This window comes from Lathyrus oleraceus, chromosome 1 (assembly GCF_024323335.1).
Source record: "Lathyrus oleraceus cultivar Zhongwan6 chromosome 1, CAAS_Psat_ZW6_1.0, whole genome shotgun sequence".
Classification (NCBI taxonomy): Eukaryota; Viridiplantae; Streptophyta; class Magnoliopsida; order Fabales; family Fabaceae; genus Lathyrus; species Lathyrus oleraceus.
In genome coordinates, this window is record NC_066579.1 from 37,677,381 (window position 1) to 37,697,961 (window position 20,581).

Below are 20,581 nucleotides of genomic sequence, written 5' to 3' on the forward strand. Positions count from 1 at the left end.
TGGAAAATAAAATTTCACTCTAAAAAGATATTGAGAAATAAAATTATCAATTTTTTTTATTTTGAGTTTCGAAACTGTTTAATATTCATGACAATTTAATAAATTACTAAAAAATGTTTTACTACTAAAAGAGATGTTATTAAAACATATTAAAATTGACATTTGAATGGCTTTTTTTTACACAGGCATTTAATAGGTTATGTCGTATAAGACTTGTATATTTATATGGTGTTTAATTCTGGACTATAATGTGTCCCGTCATTATTTGGTATTACTAAAAATTTAAATCTAGCCCTAAAATAATTTAATATTTGAGAAATTATATAATTAAAATAATATTTGGAAATTTTATGTATTATTCATTGGGTCGACTTAAAAAAAGCATAAAACTAAATAAAAAGATTTAAATTAAAAGATAGAATTTTTAAAATCTGGATGATATCTTATTTCATAATTAAATTATCTCCTTTGGCTCACTTCTTGAACCTAATGTTCTAACTTAATTCCCAAAGTCCTTATAAATAGGCCTTTCCAACATGCTTACTTCAACATTTAAAAACAAAATGGCATCCTACAAGACTCTCATTTTAACCATCTTGATCATTTGCTTTGCTTCACGCATGGTTGCCGGTAATAATCTATTTATAAAACACAATTTTTATTTCTTCATATTCATTGTTATGTTTTTAATTAAAGTATTTGGATGGTAGGATACTATCGAGTATATTAAATCGAATATGCTTTTGTTTAAGAAAAAACAATCTTATGAACACAATTTTATATATTATTTCTAATGGAATTGGAATGATAGTTTCAGGAGCAAACGGAAAATTATGCTTCATATCGAATTTTTGTCCAACTGCACCAGAACAGTGTGACCATTTTTGTAAAGTATCATTGGGAAAACCAAAAGGTGGCTCGTGTTTAGGGGGTGAATGTTGTTGCAATTTGTAAAGTTTTAATATAAAATAAACAATTTCTTTGTTTCTTTGAATACATCTATCTACAAACACTCCATCTGAAATTTACATAAATTTTTGTTGAAGTATCAATGATATAATTTCATTTCAAATATTTAATTTTATAATTTCTACTTATTAATTAGAATAAAAATTTAATAATTCTCAACACTAAACTTATATTAAATTATTGTATTTAAAAATTCTTTAATTAAAAAGTTGTTATGGATTTTTTAATTATAGTTATAAAAATAATGAAAAATATAACATCACTAACTTAATAAAATAATCAACCATAAACTTCACATGACAAAATATTTATATTCCTTTAAAGAAAGAGGTGCGATACTTTGTTTTTATTGAGACTGTGGAAATATAATTAAAATTGTTTTTTAATGTATCACATTTATTATTTGTTTAAAGGAATTATCCAATAAATTGTTATCTAGTGACCGTATATTTTAGCAATAGTTAATAATAAGAAATGCAAATGGCATCCATTATTTTTGTAAAAGTAATAATTAAAAGCTAATATTGGGGTTTAAATTATAATAAAATATCATCAAATTATTTGATCAAGTGGTTTGGATTATAATAAATATCTTTAAATTATTTGATCAAATATAGTGAAAATAATGTATTTTTAATTAATATATAATTATTTCATTAGTAAATTAGACTGATATTCTCAACCTCATGTTATTAAACACAATGGAACAACACAAAATATTTTAGGAGACACAATTAATGTATAGATTGAATTATTCAAGTTTAATGTAAAAAATTTAAAAATAAATTGTTAGAGAGTAACTTGATATTTATTACCTAGAAAATACTCCACTTTACATATTTAGTAGATTATTAAATGATTTGTTTTAACTTTCGAGTAGTTTTTATAGGTTATTTTTTTACAGATGTGTAAGAACTAGAGCAAAACCCATGTGTTGCCCCATATTTTTATTAAAATACTACCTAAAAGCCATCTGTAAATATTTTTATTTTATTGTGTAACATTGATTATGAAAGATATTTTATGAAATAAAAATATTATCGAGATTATATGATCTGCACTTGAAGAATTATTATGGGTTCTACAGAAAGTAATTTTAAAATTAAAATTTGTTTTAAAAATAAATCTAGAAAGAGAGTTATAATATTTTAAAATCAAGAGTTGTGAAAATATTTGACATTATTAATCGTCACTAGTGAAAGAGATCTTAATTGAATCTATAAAAGTTGGAGTTTAATAGGATATGTTGTATACAATTTGTATGTTTATATGTATCAAAATAATTTATTTGAACCCAATGTTTTAAAAACCAGATCGAACCGGTCGGTTCAATCGGTTGGTCCGGGAACCAGCGATGAATCTGATTGGGTCAACTTTCAAAACCGCTAGTGGGTCAAAACCAGAATAAAATTAGAAAAACTAGATTGAACCATCCAAAATCATTCGAACCAAATAACCGAAGTTGCATTTGTTATACCATCCGATTCAGAAAAATACATCAAATTGACCATTTTGTAAAAAAAAAACTTTAAAAATTAAGTCAATATTAAAACTTAACATGCATTCCCCAATCACAAAAAAGAATTACATTTTTTTACATCCATACAAACTTCTAAGTTTGGTCACTTCGTTATATTTTTCTTTCAACTACACTCCATCATCATCACGCCGTCTCTTTCAAACGTAGTCAAGATGTCCTGCACAATGTTAATTGTCGTGTAAGTTAATATTGTTTGTTGTTGTCAACTTTAACTTGTTTGTCGTAGTTCAACTCGATTTTTTATATTTAATTAAGTATATTGTATTCTTTATTTTTGGTATTTAATCTTATTTAATTTAGGTATTCTTAGTTATTTGAACTTTATTTTAGTTATTACATTCTATTATTTTAATTTTGGTTTGAATTAGCTTAACTTATTTTATTTTAATTTTTTAATTTGTTCAAATTATTCTTAAATGAAGATGAAATGAATTGTGCAACTATGTTGTTTTATTATATATGCTATTGATATTGTCGTATTAAGTTTGTAATTGATTTTTGAAATATTTCTTTTATTAAGTTGTGAACATATGATTATGTGTGACATATCTATGGATATTAGTTTATTTAATAAACAGTTCAACCGTATGTTTAACCAATTGAATTCATTGAACCTTAAACCAGAAATTTCACCGGTTCGATTTTTAAAACATTGATGAACCTATAAAAGTTGGCATTTAATAGGATATGTCACATAAAATTTGTATATTCATATGTATGAAACTATTTTATTTGAGCAACAAATTATTTGATAAAATATAATGTACATAATTTATTTCAAAATAATATTTATTAATTTATTCTATAAGTTAGTCTGATGTTCTTATCCTCTTAATATTAAACACAATAACGTTGAAATAAAAGTGAAGATTTCTCATTTGAATTATATTGCCATGTAGTTAAAATTTCCAAAATGGCACAACAAGAACTAATTGAGGAAATACAATTCATTGATAGAAGAAATCGTTAGGTTTTGTAAAAATAATTTAAAAAATTATTTTCATAAATAAATTAATATTTACTAGTAGACAATAAATTACTTTTAACAATCATGGCCTTTATGAGATTAAGAAAAGTTTTTTTATTAAAAACAAAAGTGATTGGATTTTAAACCAATTTTTCAGGCCAAGATATTACATTATGGATAAATAGTTGAAAAATAAATTTTAATATATATATTTTTAATATTTATTAATAAGGATATCAAATGATTGTTTTTTAAATTTGGAGTATATTTTTTCTCTCATTTTATCAATATTCATATAATTGAGAAAAACTTAAGTGTTGCCCAATATTTTTTATCAAAATAATACTTAAAAGTCAATATTGTTGTTTAAGTTAAAGAAAATATAGAAAAATTATCAACCAAATAAGGTAAAATTTATTCAGAATTAATATATATATTTATATTTATTTTATATGTTAGTTAGAAGATCACTTTTGTTCTGATAATATCTTACACATTAATATTTAAAAAGAATGACTATTTTCTATTTGAAATATGTTTCCATCTATTTAAAATTTTCAATAATGATATATAAAAAAAATTATTATCAAATACAATTCCTTTATAGATTGAATCATTAAAATTTTATAAAATAAGTTAAAATTAGTGGTTAAAAAATAATAAAATAGTTAAATCTTCCAACAGGGTTTTGTTAGATTTTTGGACAACTGAAAAAGTTTTGTTTCTAATTTTTACGGTTGGATATGAAACACGTTGTAACCATATAATATAGAAAATATAAATAATATATTATAACTATTCAAAAAAATTATATTTTATTTTGTACCATTGGTTGGGGAAGACAATGTAGCCAAAAGATGTGATAAAGATATTATATAGACTAAATTCTCTGCATTTGTAGATTAATTATGGGATCTACATAAAGCAATTTGGAAAATAAAATTTCACTCTAAAAAGATATTGAGAAATAAAATTATCAATTTTTTTTATTTTGAGTTTCGAAACTGTTTAATATTCATGACAATTTAATAAATTACTAAAAAATGTTTTACTACTAAAAGAGATGTTATTAAAACATATTAAAATTGACATTTGAATGGCTTTTTTTTACACAGGCATTTAATAGGTTATGTCGTATAAGACTTGTATATTTATATGGTGTTTAATTCTGGACTATAATGTGTCCCGTCATTATTTGGTATTACTAAAAATTTAAATCTAGCCCTAAAATAATTTAATATTTGAGAAATTATATAATTAAAATAATATTTGGAAATTTTATGTATTATTCATTGGGTCGACTTAAAAAAAGCATAAAACTAAATAAAAAGATTTAAATTAAAAGATAGAATTTTTAAAATCTGGATGATATCTTATTTCATAATTAAATTATCTCCTTTGGCTCACTTCTTGAACCTAATGTTCTAACTTAATTCCCAAAGTCCTTATAAATAGGCCTTTCCAACATGCTTACTTCAACATTTAAAAACAAAATGGCATCCTACAAGACTCTCATTTTAACCATCTTGATCATTTGCTTTGCTTCACGCATGGTTGCCGGTAATAATCTATTTATAAAACACAATTTTTATTTCTTCATATTCATTGTTATGTTTTTAATTAAAGTATTTGGATGGTAGGATACTATCGAGTATATTAAATCGAATATGCTTTTGTTTAAGAAAAAACAATCTTATGAACACAATTTTATATATTATTTCTAATGGAATTGGAATGATAGTTTCAGGAGCAAACGGAAAATTATGCTTCATATCGAATTTTTGTCCAACTGCACCAGAACAGTGTGACCATTTTTGTAAAGTATCATTGGGAAAACCAAAAGGTGGCTCGTGTTTAGGGGGTGAATGTTGTTGCAATTTGTAAAGTTTTAATATAAAATAAACAATTTCTTTGTTTCTTTGAATACATCTATCTACAAACACTCCATCTGAAATTTACATAAATTTTTGTTGAAGTATCAATGATATAATTTCATTTCAAATATTTAATTTTATAATTTCTACTTATTAATTAGAATAAAAATTTAATAATTCTCAACACTAAACTTATATTAAATTATTGTATTTAAAAATTCTTTAATTAAAAAGTTGTTATGGATTTTTTAATTATAGTTATAAAAATAATGAAAAATATAACATCACTAACTTAATAAAATAATCAACCATAAACTTCACATGACAAAATATTTATATTCCTTTAAAGAAAGAGGTGCGATACTTTGTTTTTATTGAGACTGTGGAAATATAATTAAAATTGTTTTTTAATGTATCACATTTATTATTTGTTTAAAGGAATTATCCAATAAATTGTTATCTAGTGACCGTATATTTTAGCAATAGTTAATAATAAGAAATGCAAATGGCATCCATTATTTTTGTAAAAGTAATAATTAAAAGCTAATATTGGGGTTTAAATTATAATAAAATATCATCAAATTATTTGATCAAGTGGTTTGGATTATAATAAATATCTTTAAATTATTTGATCAAATATAGTGAAAATAATGTATTTTTAATTAATATATAATTATTTCATTAGTAAATTAGACTGATATTCTCAACCTCATGTTATTAAACACAATGGAACAACACAAAATATTTTAGGAGACACAATTAATGTATAGATTGAATTATTCAAGTTTAATGTAAAAAATTTAAAAATAAATTGTTAGAGAGTAACTTGATATTTATTACCTAGAAAATACTCCACTTTACATATTTAGTAGATTATTAAATGATTTGTTTTAACTTTCGAGTAGTTTTTATAGGTTATTTTTTTACAGATGTGTAAGAACTAGAGCAAAACCCATGTGTTGCCCCATATTTTTATTAAAATACTACCTAAAAGCCATCTGTAAATATTTTTATTTTATTGTGTAACATTGATTATGAAAGATATTTTATGAAATAAAAATATTATCGAGATTATATGATCTGCACTTGAAGAATTATTATGGGTTCTACAGAAAGTAATTTTAAAATTAAAATTTGTTTTAAAAATAAATCTAGAAAGAGAGTTATAATATTTTAAAATCAAGAGTTGTGAAAATATTTGACATTATTAATCGTCACTAGTGAAAGAGATCTTAATTGAATCTATAAAAGTTGGAGTTTAATAGGATATGTTGTATACAATTTGTATGTTTATATGTATCAAAATAATTTATTTGAACCCAATGTTTTAAAAACCAGATCGAACCGGTCGGTTCAATCGGTTGGTCCGGGAACCAGCGATGAATCTGATTGGGTCAACTTTCAAAACCGCTAGTGGGTCAAAACCAGAATAAAATTAGAAAAACTAGATTGAACCATCCAAAATCATTCGAACCAAATAACCGAAGTTGCATTTGTTATACCATCCGATTCAGAAAAATACATCAAATTGACCATTTTGTAAAAAAAAAACTTTAAAAATTAAGTCAATATTAAAACTTAACATGCATTCCCCAATCACAAAAAAGAATTACATTTTTTTACATCCATACAAACTTCTAAGTTTGGTCACTTCGTTATATTTTTTCTTTCAACTACACTCCATCATCATCACGCCGTCTCTTTCAAACGTAGTCAAGATGTCCTGCACAATGTTAATTGTCGTGTAAGTTAATATTGTTTGTTGTTGTCAACTTTAACTTGTTTGTCGTAGTTCAACTCGATTTTTTATATTTAATTAAGTATATTGTATTCTTTATTTTTGGTATTTAATCTTATTTAATTTAGGTATTCTTAGTTATTTGAACTTTATTTTAGTTATTACATTCTATTATTTTAATTTTGGTTTGAATTAGCTTAACTTATTTTATTTTAATTTTTTAATTTGTTCAAATTATTCTTAAATGAAGATGAAATGAATTGTGCAACTATGTTGTTTTATTATATATGCTATTGATATTGTCGTATTAAGTTTGTAATTGATTTTTGAAATATTTCTTTTATTAAGTTGTGAACATATGATTATGTGTGACATATCTATGGATATTAGTTTATTTAATAAACAGTTCAACCGTATGTTTAACCAATTGAATTCATTGAACCTTAAACCAGAAATTTCACCGGTTCGATTTTTAAAACATTGATGAACCTATAAAAGTTGGCATTTAATAGGATATGTCACATAAAATTTGTATATTCATATGTATGAAACTATTTTATTTGAGCAACAAATTATTTGATAAAATATAATGTACATAATTTATTTCAAAATAATATTTATTAATTTATTCTATAAGTTAGTCTGATGTTCTTATCCTCTTAATATTAAACACAATAACGTTGAAATAAAAGTGAAGATTTCTCATTTGAATTATATTGCCATGTAGTTAAAATTTCCAAAATGGCACAACAAGAACTAATTGAGGAAATACAATTCATTGATAGAAGAAATCGTTAGGTTTTGTAAAAATAATTTAAAAAATTATTTTCATAAATAAATTAATATTTACTAGTAGACAATAAATTACTTTTAACAATCATGGCCTTTATGAGATTAAGAAAAGTTTTTTTATTAAAAACAAAAGTGATTGGATTTTAAACCAATTTTTCAGGCCAAGATATTACATTATGGATAAATAGTTGAAAAATAAATTTTAATATATATATTTTTAATATTTATTAATAAGGATATCAAATGATTGTTTTTTAAATTTGGAGTATATTTTTTCTCTCATTTTATCAATATTCATATAATTGAGAAAAACTTAAGTGTTGCCCAATATTTTTTATCAAAATAATACTTAAAAGTCAATATTGTTGTTTAAGTTAAAGAAAATATAGAAAAATTATCAACCAAATAAGGTAAAATTTATTCAGAATTAATATATATATTTATATTTATTTTATATGTTAGTTAGAAGATCACTTTTGTTCTGATAATATCTTACACATTAATATTTAAAAAGAATGACTATTTTCTATTTGAAATATGTTTCCATCTATTTAAAATTTTCAATAATGATATATAAAAAAAATTATTATCAAATACAATTCCTTTATAGATTGAATCATTAAAATTTTATAAAATAAGTTAAAATTAGTGGTTAAAAAATAATAAAATAGTTAAATCTTCCAACAGGGTTTTGTTAGATTTTTGGACAACTGAAAAAGTTTTGTTTCTAATTTTTACGGTTGGATATGAAACACGTTGTAACCATATAATATAGAAAATATAAATAATATATTATAACTATTCAAAAAAATTATATTTTATTTTGTACCATTGGTTGGGGAAGACAATGTAGCCAAAAGATGTGATAAAGATATTATATAGACTAAATTCTCTGCATTTGTAGATTAATTATGGGATCTACATAAAGCAATTTGGAAAATAAAATTTCACTCTAAAAAGATATTGAGAAATAAAATTATCAATTTTTTTTTATTTTGAGTTTCGAAACTGTTTAATATTCATGACAATTTAATAAATTACTAAAAAATGTTTTACTACTAAAAGAGATGTTATTAAAACATATTAAAATTGACATTTGAATGGCTTTTTTTTACACAGGCATTTAATAGGTTATGTCGTATAAGACTTGTATATTTATATGGTGTTTAATTCTGGACTATAATGTGTCCCGTCATTATTTGGTATTACTAAAAATTTAAATCTAGCCCTAAAATAATTTAATATTTGAGAAATTATATAATTAAAATAATATTTGGAAATTTTATGTATTATTCATTGGGTCGACTTAAAAAAAGCATAAAACTAAATAAAAAGATTTAAATTAAAAGATAGAATTTTTAAAATCTGGATGATATCTTATTTCATAATTAAATTATCTCCTTTGGCTCACTTCTTGAACCTAATGTTCTAACTTAATTCCCAAAGTCCTTATAAATAGGCCTTTCCAACATGCTTACTTCAACATTTAAAAACAAAATGGCATCCTACAAGACTCTCATTTTAACCATCTTGATCATTTGCTTTGCTTCACGCATGGTTGCCGGTAATAATCTATTTATAAAACACAATTTTTATTTCTTCATATTCATTGTTATGTTTTTAATTAAAGTATTTGGATGGTAGGATACTATCGAGTATATTAAATCGAATATGCTTTTGTTTAAGAAAAAACAATCTTATGAACACAATTTTATATATTATTTCTAATGGAATTGGAATGATAGTTTCAGGAGCAAACGGAAAATTATGCTTCATATCGAATTTTTGTCCAACTGCACCAGAACAGTGTGACCATTTTTGTAAAGTATCATTGGGAAAACCAAAAGGTGGCTCGTGTTTAGGGGGTGAATGTTGTTGCAATTTGTAAAGTTTTAATATAAAATAAACAATTTCTTTGTTTCTTTGAATACATCTATCTACAAACACTCCATCTGAAATTTACATAAATTTTTGTTGAAGTATCAATGATATAATTTCATTTCAAATATTTAATTTTATAATTTCTACTTATTAATTAGAATAAAAATTTAATAATTCTCAACACTAAACTTATATTAAATTATTGTATTTAAAAATTCTTTAATTAAAAAGTTGTTATGGATTTTTTAATTATAGTTATAAAAATAATGAAAAATATAACATCACTAACTTAATAAAATAATCAACCATAAACTTCACATGACAAAATATTTATATTCCTTTAAAGAAAGAGGTGCGATACTTTGTTTTTATTGAGACTGTGGAAATATAATTAAAATTGTTTTTTAATGTATCACATTTATTATTTGTTTAAAGGAATTATCCAATAAATTGTTATCTAGTGACCGTATATTTTAGCAATAGTTAATAATAAGAAATGCAAATGGCATCCATTATTTTTGTAAAAGTAATAATTAAAAGCTAATATTGGGGTTTAAATTATAATAAAATATCATCAAATTATTTGATCAAGTGGTTTGGATTATAATAAATATCTTTAAATTATTTGATCAAATATAGTGAAAATAATGTATTTTTAATTAATATATAATTATTTCATTAGTAAATTAGACTGATATTCTCAACCTCATGTTATTAAACACAATGGAACAACACAAATATTTTAGGAGACACAATTAATGTATAGATTGAATTATTCAAGTTTAATGTAAAAAATTTAAAAATAAATTGTTAGAGAGTAACTTGATATTTATTACCTAGAAAATACTCCACTTTACATATTTAGTAGATTATTAAATGATTTGTTTTAACTTTCGAGTAGTTTTTATAGGTTATTTTTTACAGATGTGTAAGAACTAGAGCAAAACCCATGTGTTGCCCCATATTTTTATTAAAATACTACCTAAAAGCCATCTGTAAATATTTTTATTTTATTGTGTAACATTGATTATGAAAGATATTTTATGAAATAAAAATATTATCGAGATTATATGATCTGCACTTGAAGAATTATTATGGGTTCTACAGAAAGTAATTTTAAAATTAAAATTTGTTTTAAAAATAAATCTAGAAAGAGAGTTATAATATTTTAAAATCAAGAGTTGTGAAAATATTTGACATTATTAATCGTCACTAGTGAAAGAGATCTTAATTGAATCTATAAAAGTTGGAGTTTAATAGGATATGTTGTATACAATTTGTATGTTTATATGTATCAAAATAATTTATTTGAACCCAATGTTTTAAAAACCAGATCGAACCGGTCGGTTCAATCGGTTGGTCCGGGAACCAGCGATGAATCTGATTGGGTCAACTTTCAAAACCGCTAGTGGGTCAAAACCAGAATAAAATTAGAAAAACTAGATTGAACCATCCAAAATCATTCGAACCAAATAACCGAAGTTGCATTTGTTATACCATCCGATTCAGAAAAATACATCAAATTGACCATTTTGTAAAAAAAAACTTTAAAAATTAAGTCAATATTAAAACTTAACATGCATTCCCCAATCACAAAAAAGAATTACATTTTTTTACATCCATACAAACTTCTAAGTTTGGTCACTTCGTTATATTTTTTCTTTCAACTACACTCCATCATCATCACGCCGTCTCTTTCAAACGTAGTCAAGATGTCCTGCACAATGTTAATTGTCGTGTAAGTTAATATTGTTTGTTGTTGTCAACTTTAACTTGTTTGTCGTAGTTCAACTCGATTTTTTATATTTAATTAAGTATATTGTATTCTTTATTTTTGGTATTTAATCTTATTTAATTTAGGTATTCTTAGTTATTTGAACTTTATTTTAGTTATTACATTCTATTATTTTAATTTTGGTTTGAATTAGCTTAACTTATTTTATTTTAATTTTTTAATTTGTTCAAATTATTCTTAAATGAAGATGAAATGAATTGTGCAACTATGTTGTTTTATTATATATGCTATTGATATTGTCGTATTAAGTTTGTAATTGATTTTTGAAATATTTCTTTTATTAAGTTGTGAACATATGATTATGTGTGACATATCTATGGATATTAGTTTATTTAATAAACAGTTCAACCGTATGTTTAACCAATTGAATTCATTGAACCTTAAACCAGAAATTTCACCGGTTCGATTTTTAAAACATTGATGAACCTATAAAAGTTGGCATTTAATAGGATATGTCACATAAAATTTGTATATTCATATGTATGAAACTATTTTATTTGAGCAACAAATTATTTGATAAAATATAATGTACATAATTTATTTCAAAATAATATTTATTAATTTATTCTATAAGTTAGTCTGATGTTCTTATCCTCTTAATATTAAACACAATAACGTTGAAATAAAAGTGAAGATTTCTCATTTGAATTATATTGCCATGTAGTTAAAATTTCCAAAATGGCACAACAAGAACTAATTGAGGAAATACAATTCATTGATAGAAGAAATCGTTAGGTTTTGTAAAAATAATTTAAAAAATATTTTCATAAATAAATAATATTTACTAGTAGACAATAAATTACTTTTAACAATCATGGCCTTTATGACATTAAGAAAAGTTTTTTTATTAAAAACAAAAGTGATTGGATTTTAAACCAATTTTTCAGGCCAAGATATTACATTATGGATAAATAGTTGAAAAATAAATTTTAATATATATATTTTAATATTTATTAATAAGGATATCAAATGATTGTTTTTAAATTTGGAGTATATTTTCTCTCATTTTATCAATATTCATATAATTGAGAAAAACTTAAGTGTTGCCCAATATTTTTTATCAAAATAATACTTAAAAGTCAATATTGTTGTTTAAGTTAAAGAAAATATAGAAAAATTATCAACCAAATAAGGTAAAATTTATTCAGAATAATATATATATATTATATTTATTTATATGTTAGTTAGAAGATCACTTTTGTTCTGATAATATCTTACACATTAATATTTAAAAAGAATGACTATTTTCTATTTGAAATATGTTTCCATCTATTTAAATTTTCAATAATGATATATAAAAAAAATTATTATCAAATACAATTCCTTTATAGATTGAATCATTAAAATTTTATAAAATAAGTTAAAATTAGTGGTTAAAAAATAATAAATAGTTAAATCTTCCAACAGGGTTTTGTTAGATTTTTGGACAACTGAAAAAGTTTTGTTTCTAATTTTTACGGTTGGATATGAAACACGTTGTAACCATATAATATAGAAAATATAAATAATATATTATAACTATTCAAAAAAATTATATTTTATTTTGTACCATTGGTTGGGGAAGACAATGTAGCCAAAAGATGTGATAAAGATATTATATAGACTAAATTCTCTGCATTTGTAGATTAATTATGGGATCTACATAAAGCAATTTGGAAAATAAAATTTCACTCTAAAAGATATTGAGAAATAAAATTATCAATTTTTTTTTATTTTGAGTTTCGAAACTGTTTAATATTCATGACAATTTAATAAATTACTAAAAAATGTTTTACTACTAAAGAGATGTTATTAAAACATATTAAAATTGACATTTGAATGGCTTTTTTTACACAGGCATTTAATAAGTTATGTCGTATAAGACTTGTATATTTATATGGTGTTTAATTCTGGACTATAATGTGTCCCGTCATTATTTGGTATTACTAAAAATTTAAATCTAGCCCTAAAATAATTTAATATTTGAGAAATTATATAATTAAAATAATATTTGGAAATTTTATGTATTATTCATTGGGTCGACTTAAAAAAAGCATAAAACTAAATAAAAAGATTTAAATTAAAAGATAGAATTTTTAAAATCTGGATGATATCTTATTTCATAATTAAATTATCTCCTTTGGCTCACTTCTTGAACCTAATGTTCTAACTTAATTCCCAAAGTCCTTATAAATAGGCCTTTCCAACATGCTTACTTCAACATTTAAAAAACAAATGGCATCCTACAAGACTCTCATTTTAACCATCTTGATCATTTGCTTTGCTTCACGCATGGTTGCCGGTAATAATCTATTTATAAAACACAATTTTATTTCTTCATATTCATTGTTATGTTTTTAATTAAAGTATTTGGATGGTAGGATACTATCGAGTATATTAAATCGAATATGCTTTTGTTTAAGAAAAAACAATCTTATGAACACAATTTTATATATTATTTCTAATGGAATTGGAATGATAGTTTCAGGAGCAAACGGAAAATTATGCTTCATATCGAATTTTTGTCCAACTGCACCAGAACAGTGTGACCATTTTTGTAAAGTATCATTGGGAAAACCAAAAGGTGGCTCGTGTTTAGGGGGTGAATGTTGTTGCAATTTGTAAAGTTTTAATATAAAATAAACAATTTCTTTGTTTCTTGAATACATCTATCTACAAACACTCCATCTGAAATTTACATAAATTTTTGTTGAAGTATCAATGATATAATTTCATTTCAAATATTTAATTTTATAATTTCTACTTATTTAGAATAAAAATTTAATAATTCTCAACACTAAACTTATATTAAATTGTATTTAAAAATTCTTTAATAAAAAGTTGTTATGGATTTTTTAATTATAGTTATAAAAATAATGAAAAATATAACATCACTAACTTAATAAAATAATCAACCATAAACTTCACATGACAAAAATTTATATTCCTTTAAAGAAAGAGGTGCGATACTTTGTTTTATTGAGACTGTGGAATATAATTAAAATTGTTTTTAATGTATCACATTTATTATTTGTTTAAAGGAATTATCCAATAAATTGTTATCTAGTGACCGTATATTTTAGCAATAGTTAATAATAAGAAATGCAAATGGCATCCATTTTTTGTAAAAGTAATAATTAAAAGCTAATATTGGGGTTTAAATTATAATAAAATATCATCAAATTATTTGATCAAGTGGTTTGGATTATAATAAATATCTTTAAATTATTTGATCAAATATAGTGAAAATAATGTATTTTTAATTAATATATAATTATTTCATTAGTAAATTAGACTGATATTCTCAACCTCATGTTATTAAACACAATGGAACAACACAAAATATTTTAGGAGACACAATTAATGTATAGATTGAATTATTCAAGTTTAATGTAAAAATTTTAAAATAAAATTGTTAGAGAGTAACTTGATATTTATTACCTAGAAAATACTCCACTTTACATATTTAGTAGATTATTAAATGATTTGTTTTAACTTTCGAGTAGTTTTTATAGGTTATTTTTTTACAGATGTGTAAGAACTAGAGCAAAACCCTGTGTTGCCCCATATTTTTTATTAAAATACTACCTAAAAGCCATCTGTAAATATTTTTATTTATTGTGTAACATTGATTATGAAAGATATTTTATGAAATAAAAATATTATCGAGATTATATGATCTGCACTTGAAGAATATTATGGGTTCTACAGAAAGTAATTTTAAAATTAAAATTTGTTTTAAAAATAATCTAGAAAGAGAGTTATAATATTTTAAAATCAAGAGTTGTGAAATATTTGACATTATTAATCGTCACTAGTGAAAGAGATCTTAATTGAATCTATAAAAGTTGAGTTTAATAGGATATGTTGTATACAATTTGTATGTTTATATGTATCAAAATAATTTATTTGAACCCAATGTTTTAAAAACCAGATCGAACCGGTCGGTTCAATCGGTTGGTCCGGGAACCAGCGATGAATCTGATTGGGTCAACTTTCAAAACCGCTAGTGGGTCAAAACCAGAATAAAATTAGAAAACTAGATTGAACCATCCAAAATCATTCGAACCAAATAACCGAAGTTGCATTTGTTATACCATCCGATTCAGAAAATACATCAAATTGACCATTTTGTAAAAAAAAACTTTAAAAATTAAGTCAATATTAAAACTTAACATGCATTCCCCAATCACAAAAAAGAATTACATTTTTTTACATCCATACAAACTTCTAAGTTTGGTCACTTCGTTATATTTTTTCTTTCAACTACACTCCATCATCATCACGCCGTCTCTTTCAAACGTAGTCAAGATGTCCTGCACAATGTTAATTGTCGTGTAAGTTAATATTGTTTGTTGTTGTCAACTTTAACTTGTTTGTCGTAGTTCAACTCGATTTTTTATATTTAATTAAGTATATTGTATTCTTTATTTTTGGTATTTAATCTTATTTAATTTAGGTATTCTTAGTTATTTGAACTTTATTTTAGTTATTACATTCTATTATTTATTTTGGTTTGAATTAGCTTAACTTATTTTATTTTAATTTTTTAATTTGTTCAAATTATCTTAATGAAGATGAAATGAATTGTGCAACTATGTTGTTTTATTATATATGCTATTGATATTGTCGTATTAAGTTTGTAATTGATTTTTGAAATATTTCTTTTATTAAGTTGTGAACATATGATTATGTGTGACATATCTATGGATATTAGTTTATTTAATAAACAGTTCAACCGTATGTTTAACCAATTGAATTCATTGAACCTTAAACCAGAAATTTCACCGGTTCGATTTTAAAACATTGATGAACCTATAAAAGTTGGCATTTAATAGGATATGTCACATAAAATTTGTATATTCATATGTATGAAACTATTTTTTGAGCAACAAATATTTGATAAAATATAATGTACATAATTTATTTTCAAAATAATTTATTAATTTATTCTATAAGTTAGTCTGATGTTCTTATCCTCTTAATATTAAACACAATAACGTTGAAATAAAAGTGAAGATTCTCATTTGAATTATATTGCCATGTAGTTAAAATTTCCAAAATGGCACAACAAGAACTAATTGAGGAAATACAATTCATTGATAGAAGAAATCGTTAGGTTTTGTAAAAATAATTTAAAAAATTTTTCATAAATAAATTAATATTTACTAGTAGACAATAAATTACTTTTAACAATCATGGCCTTTATAGACATTAAGAAAAGTTTTTTTATTAAAAACAAAAGTGATTGGATTTTAAACCAATTTTTCAGGCAAGATATTACATTATGGATAAATAGTTGAAAAATAAATTTAATATATATATTTTAATATATTAATAAGGATATCAAATGATTGTTTTTTAAATTTGGAGTATATTTTTTCTCTCATTTTATCAATATTCATATAATTGAGAAAAACTTAAGTGTTGCCCAATATTTTTTATCAAAATAATACTTAAAAGTCAATATTGTTGTTTAAGTTAAAGAAAATATAGAAAAATTATCAACCAAATAAGGTAAAATTTATTCAGAAATAATATATATATTTATATTTATTTTATATGTTAGTTAGAAGATCACTTTTGTTCTGATAATATCTTACACATTAATATTTAAAAGAATGACTATTTTCTATTTGAAATATGTTTCCATCTATTAAAATTTTCAATAATGATTATAAAAAAAATTATTATCAAATACAATTCCTTTATAGATTGAATCATTAAAATTTTATAAAATAAGTTAAAATTAGTGGTTAAAAAATAAAAAATAGTTAAATCTTCCAACAGGGTTTTGTTAGATTTTTGGACAACTGAAAAAGTTTTGTTTCTAATTTTTACGGTTGGATATGAAACACGTTGTAACCATAAATATAGAAAATATAAATAATATATTATAACTATTCAAAAAATTATATTTTATTTTGTACCATTGGTTGGGGAAGACAATGTAGCCAAAAGATGTGATAAAGATATTATATAGACTAAATTCTCTGCATTTGTAGATTAATTATGGGATCTACATAAAGCAATTTGGAAAATAAAATTTCACTCTAAAAAGATATTGAGAAATAAAATTATCAAATTTTTTTATTTTGAGTTTCGAAACTGTTTAATATTCATGACAATTTAATAAATTACTAAAAAATGTTTTACTACTAAAAGAGATGTTATTAAAACATATTAAAATTGACATTTGAATGGCTTTTTTTTACACAGGCATTTAATAGGTTATGTCGTATAAGACTTGTATATTTATATGGTGTTTAATTCTGGACTATAATGTGTCCCGTCATTATTTGGTATTACTAAAAATTTAAATCTAGCCCTAAAATAATTTAATATTTGAGAAATTATATAATTAAAATAATATTTGAAATTTTATGTATTATTCATTGGGTCGACTTAAAAAAAGCATAAAACTAAATAAAAAGATTTAAATTAAAAGATAGAATTTTTAAAATCTGGATGATATCTTATTTCATAATTAAATTATCCCTTGGCTCACTTCTTGAACCTAATGTTCTAACTTAATTCCCAAAGTCCTTATAAATAGGCCTTTCCAACATGCTTACTTCAACATTTAAAAACAAAATGGCATCCTACAAGACTCTCATTTTAACCATCTTGATCATTTGCTTTGCTTCACGCATGGTTGCCGGTAATAATCTATTTATAAAACACAATTTTTATTTCTTCATATTCATTGTTATGTTTTTAATTAAAGTATTTGGATGGTAGGATACTATCGAGTATATTAAATCGAATATGCTTTTGTTTAAGAAAAAACAATCTTATGAACACAATTTTATATATATTTCTAATGGAATTGGAATGATAGTTTCAGGAGCAAACGGAAAATTATGCTTCATATCGAATTTTTTGTCCAACTGCACCAGAACAGTGTGACCATTTTTGTAAAGTATCATTGGGAAAACCAAAAGGTGGCTCGTGTTTAGGGGGTGAATGTTGTTGCAATTTGTAAAGTTTTAATATAAAATAAACAATTTCTTTGTTTCTTTGAATACATCTATCTACAAACACTCCATCTGAAATTTACATAAATTTTGTTGAAGTATCAATGATATAATTTTCTTTCAAATATTTAATTTTATAATTTCTACTTATTAATTAGAATAAAAATTTAATAATTCTCAACACTAAACTTATATTAAAATATTGTATTTAAAAATTCTTTAATTAAAAAGTTGTTATGGATTTTTAATTATAGTTATAAAAATAATGAAAAATATAACATCACTAACTTAAAAATAATCAACCATAAACTTCACATGACAAAATATTTATATTCCTTTAAAGAAAGAGGTGCGATACTTTGTTTTTATTGAGACTGTGGAAATATAATTAAAATTGTTTTTTAATGTATCACATTTATTATTTGTTAAAGGAATTATCCAATAAATTGATCTAGTGACCGTATATTTTAGCAATAGTTAATAATAAGAAATGCAAATGGCATCCATTATTTTTGTAAAAGTAATAATTAAAAGCTAATATTGGGGTTTAAATTATAATAAAATATCATCAAATTATTTGATCAAGTGGTTTGGATTATAATAATATCTTTAAATTATTTGATCAAATATAGTGAAAATAATGTATTTTTAATTATATATAATTATTTCATTAGTAAATTAGACTGATATTCTCAACCTCATGTTATTAAACACAATGGAACAACACAAAATATTTTAGGAGACACAATAATGTATAGATTGAATTATTCAAGTTTAATGTAAAAAATTTAAAAATAAATGTTAGAGAGTAACTTGATATTTATTACCTAGAAATACTCCACTTTACATATTTAGTAGATTATTAATGATTTGTTTTAACTTTCGAGTAGTTTTTATAGGTTATTTTTTACAGATGTGTAAGAACTAGAGCAAAACCCATGTGTTGCCCCATATTTTTATTAAAATACTACCTAAAAGCCATCTGTAAATATTTTATTTTATTGTGTAACATTGATTATGAAAGATTTTATGAAATAAAATATTATCGAGATTATATGATCTGCACTTGAAGAATTATTATGGGTTCTACAGAAAGTAATTTAAAATTAAAATTTGTTTAAAAATAAATCTAGAAAGAGAGTTATAATATTTTAAAATCAAGAGTTGTGAAAATATTTGACATTATTAATCGTCACTAGTGAAAGAGATCTTAATTGAATCTATAAAAGTTGGAGTTAATAGGATATGTGTATACAATTTGTATGTTTATATGTATCAAAATAATTATTTGAACCCAATGTTTTAAAAACCAGATCGAACCGGTCGGTTCAATCGGTTGGTCCGGGAACCAGCGATGAATCTGATTGGGTCAACTTTCAAAACCGCTAGTGGGTCAAAACCAGAAATAAATTAGAAAAACTAGATTGAACCATCCAAAATCATTCGAACCAAATAACCGAAGTTGCATTTGTTATACCATCCGATTCAGAAAAATACATCAAATTGACCATTTTGTAAAAAAAAAACTTTAAAAATTAAGTCAATATTAAACTTAACATGCATTCCCCAATCACAAAAAAGAATTACATTTTTTTACATCCATACAAACTTCTAAGTTTGGTCACTTCGTTATATTTTTCTTTCAACTACACTCCATCATCATCACGCCGTCTCTTTCAAACGTAGTCAAGATGTCCTGCACAATGTTAATTGTCGTGTAAGTTAATATTGTTTGTTGTTGTCAACTTTAACTTGTGTTTGTCGTAGTTCAACTCGATTTTTTATATTTAATAAGTATATTGTATTCTTTATTTTTGGTATTTAATCTATTTAATTTAGGTTCTTAGTTATTTGAACTTTATTTTAGTTATTACATTCTATTATTTTTATTTTGGTTTGAATTAGCTTAACTTATTTTATTTTATTTTTAATTTGTTCAAATTATTCTTAAATGAAGATGAAATGAATTGTGCAACTATATGGTGTTTATATATATGCTATTGATATTGTCGTATTAAGTTTGTAATTGATTTTGAAATATTTCTTTTATTAAGTTGTGAACATATGAT

The 20,581-nt window shown here is 23.0% G+C and overlaps 4 long non-coding RNA genes across 4 annotated transcripts; all 4 read left to right on the forward strand.

Annotated features, from left to right (window-relative positions):
• Window positions 1-485: 485 nt before the first annotated feature.
• On the forward strand, window positions 486-1,052 carry LOC127087996 (uncharacterized). The gene is made up of 2 exons (XR_007790104.1): window positions 486-630; window positions 812-1,052. It is a non-coding gene; the product is annotated as an uncharacterized LOC127087996 (long non-coding RNA).
• A 3,839-nt stretch (window positions 1,053-4,891) lies between these two features.
• LOC127088299 (uncharacterized) lies at window positions 4,892-5,458 on the forward strand. Its single transcript, XR_007790188.1, has 2 exons — window positions 4,892-5,036; window positions 5,218-5,458. It is a non-coding gene; the product is annotated as an uncharacterized LOC127088299 (long non-coding RNA).
• Window positions 5,459-9,299: 3,841 nt separating this feature from the next.
• Window positions 9,300-9,866, forward strand: LOC127088432 (uncharacterized). The gene is made up of 2 exons (XR_007790317.1): window positions 9,300-9,444; window positions 9,626-9,866. It is a non-coding gene; the product is annotated as an uncharacterized LOC127088432 (long non-coding RNA).
• An 8,185-nt stretch (window positions 9,867-18,051) lies between these two features.
• On the forward strand, window positions 18,052-18,562 carry LOC127115408 (uncharacterized). The gene is made up of 2 exons (XR_007800716.1): window positions 18,052-18,196; window positions 18,377-18,562. It is a non-coding gene; the product is annotated as an uncharacterized LOC127115408 (long non-coding RNA).
• Window positions 18,563-20,581: the final 2,019 nt, after the last annotated feature.